Raw genomic sequence first — 3,353 nt, forward strand, 5'->3', positions numbered from 1 at the left:
AAGGAAGGAAGGAAGGAAGGAAGGAAGGAAGGAAGGAAGGAAGGAAGGAAGGGGAGGGAGGGAGGGAGGAAGGAAGGAAAGAGAAAAGAGAAAGGAAGAAGGAAGGAAAAGGAAAATGCTGTTATCCTTATGCTGCTATCCTTTGGTTAAACTAACCTAAGACACACTGGCGGTGCACCTCGTAGAACAGTTATGACAATAAAGGGCCGAGGACAGAGGACCCCTGTCTGGGATGTGACATGTAGAAATTTACAGTAACATGGGGCAATTCTCACCACCATCTTTGTACTGCTATTGCTGGTCCTCTGTGGCTGTGCTCCTCCTTGCTTGGTCTTTTGTTCCGCTATTGACAAGTCTCCAGTGGCAGGAGCATGTGGTGAGACTCATCAGGTGGTTGGTTCATCCTTAATTTTTCATAAGCCAATGAATCTCTCCAAATCCATAGCATCTAGATCCATTTTGGTGGAATGAGAGGAGGCTGCTGTGACGTTGAATGATCTAGTTGACTTTCCTCTTCTGTACAGATCTGCTTTCCCTGGTCCCAGCTGAACTTGCTTGCACATCTCTGTCTAGAGTCGAAGCTGTGTTAAATCTGATCTCCGTTGCTTTCAGGTAGCCACAGAGCTCTGCACTTGAGTTTTACAGACATAGCTTACAAATATATAGGGTCAGTGTGAGAAACAATAGACTATAAATTTTTGTTTTGTTTAGTTTTGTTTTAAGTAATCATGGGTTCAACTAAAAAGAATCCAATCCAGTCAGATCACCAGTATGTGGAGATTGCTGACCTCTGTCTTGCTGCTACCCACATTGGAAGCATTATAATTTCTATTTAAGGAACAGAGTGGATTCTTAGGCTGCAGTTCTTGTCTGATTAAATGGTATGGCTCCCAATTGTAAACCTGCCTGGGAAATGCCCAACAAGAACAGACTGCTCATCAGTGTGAGACTGTATGACCCAAGGCTTTCCTGACAGGTCTTGTTTGCAAAGAAGAATTATATTCTAACTGACTCATGGGGTCCTTTGTCAATAATGTAAGAAATTCTATTCTGGATGCAAATAATTAAGGCAAAGTGACTTTGTTCCTTTGTTTGTTCTATTTTAAAGATGCATTAAAAGTAATTTGTGATGCAAGCAAGGATTTGAGTGGCTTAGAGTTCCAGCTTTGCTTCCCAATGAAGCGACTGCTCTCTCTCGCACACACTGTGCTCATTTACATGGCAATTCACAGGTACAATACCAGCACTTGCTGGCACAGTCAATACTGCAATTGCCGCCTTTCAGGAAGACTGGTAGGTGTTCACTCCTCACCATACAGATGGGCTATTGAGTGAAAGCAGCAAGATGCTCCAATTATCTTAGATTGAGGAAAGAAAGGGAATCTCAAATGTTCTTGTATTCTACCTAAATATTCTTTTACTTTTGGAAGTAGATTGTTAAAAATGGGTAAGTATTTGGGATTATGGCTCCTGACTTGTTTAGTAAAAATCCTTTTTATAATATTAGCCTAGAGGGATTCCAGAAAAAAAAAATTGTTTATTAACATGGTTGACTTATGCAATGGTGACTTCAATCTCCACTCCTGGCCAATACTGATGGAAGTAATCTGCTTAACCATCTCCGAAGGACTGTGTAAGTCATTGAGTGGCTAGTGGATTCTCATTTGGAAAGGATTCCATGTCTTGGAACCTTCACCACAGGGTGTTTTCTTGTAGTGAGTCTCAGTGTCTTGGTAGTCATGCGCACCGGTCCTTTCACTTTCAGATTCTTTTACTTTGTGCCTCTGATCAAGACAGCACACACCTTCTCCAGAGACTTCTCTCTGCGGCTGGTGAGTGTGATTCGAATCCGGTGAATCGTCAACTCCGGTTCCACAGGCGTCTTTCCGGTATCTTTAAAAGCCATGGCTGTGGCATGGATTCCTGACTGACTTGTTCCTCAGCAGGAGGGAACAGTGCCATGAGTCAGGACAGGAGCAGACTGAACACAGCTCCGTGACACGCACAACCATGTCTCAGAGAGCGGCATTTTAAATAAACACTAATTGAAGAACTAAATTATGATAAAATATGTGAACTCAGTAACACTTCTGGATGATTCTGTGTTTTATTTATTATTATTATTATTATTATTATTATTATTAATTACACTTTATTCATTTTGTATCCCCCCATAAGCCCCTCCCTCCTCCCCTCCCGATCCCACCCTACCTCTCCTTTCTTCATGCATGCTCCTCCCCACGTCCACTGATAGGGGAGGTCCTCCTCTCCTTCCTTCTGATCTTAGTCTATCAGATCACATCAGGAATGGCTGCATTGTCTTCTACTGTGGCCTGGTAAGGCTGTTCCCCCCTCAGGGGGAGGTGATCAAAGAGCAGGCCAATCAGTTTATGTCAGAGGTAGTCCCTCTTCCCATCACTATGTAAGCCACTTGGACACTAAACTGCCATGGGCTACATCTGTGCAGGGGTTCTAGGTTATCTCCATGAATAGTCTTTGGTTGGAGTATGAGTCTCTGGGAAGTTCCCTGTGTTCAAATTTTCTTGTTCTGTTGCCCTCCTTGTGGAGTTCCTGTCCTCTCCAGCTCTTGCTATTTCCCACTTCTTATATAAAATTCCATTCACTCTGCCTGCCAGTTGGCCATCAGGCTCAGCATCTGTTTTGATAGTCTGCAGGGCAGAGGCTTTCAGATGCCCTCTGTGGCAGGTTCCTAGGTTGTTTCCTGTTTTCTTCTTCTGGCTGATTCTGTGTTTTATTAACCATTGCAGCACCTGTGAGTTTTAAAGGATTTGGTAGACTGTGGAGAGCAGAGCAAGCCCTGCGTGAGTGGGGTCTTCAGTGAGTATGCGTTGTTGCCATGGACAACAAAGGCTCTAATGCCTCAGTCCCATGGGAGTGACAAAGTGTCCCATCGGTGATGCTCAGAGGGACGGCAGAGCTTCCTCTGGCACATGTGTGAATGCTGGCAGTGTGCAGAAAATGTCTACCATAGCTTCCCCACCCCAGATATTTATCCCTGGAAGACCCTGTGCCTGTGGATATTAAACCTGCTTCCTTCTTCATCTGTTTGCAAAAAAACCATCTCCCTGTTCAAATGTATTTAACGAATACACTAAGCTTCTGGGGCTTCTCTATCGGACAGCCCAGAACACCCAATCCCAGCTTTTCTGTCTGTGTGTCTGTGTGTTTGTCCTTTCTTCATTCTCTTGTCACCTCAGACAGAATTCCGGGCCCTAAGTGCTAGAAGGACTTGGCAGTATGTGTTAGAGAAAATGTGTACTAAGATAAGTATACATTTGTGTGTGTATGTATGTGTGCAACTTTAAAATCCCTCCTCAAAAGAATCCCTAGTT

At 43.8% G+C, this 3,353-nt stretch overlaps 1 pseudogene; it reads right to left on the reverse strand.

Annotated features, from left to right (window-relative positions):
* Positions 1 to 1,554: 1,554 nt before the first annotated feature.
* On the reverse strand, positions 1,555 to 1,906 carry LOC129669699 (40S ribosomal protein S20-like; annotated as a pseudogene).
* Between the last annotated feature and the right edge of the window lie 1,447 nt (positions 1,907 to 3,353).

Source organism: Psammomys obesus, unplaced genomic scaffold, assembly GCF_907164565.1.
Source record: "Psammomys obesus unplaced genomic scaffold, mPsaObe1.curated_primary_1811, whole genome shotgun sequence".
NCBI lineage: Eukaryota > Metazoa > Chordata > Mammalia > Rodentia > Muridae > Psammomys > Psammomys obesus.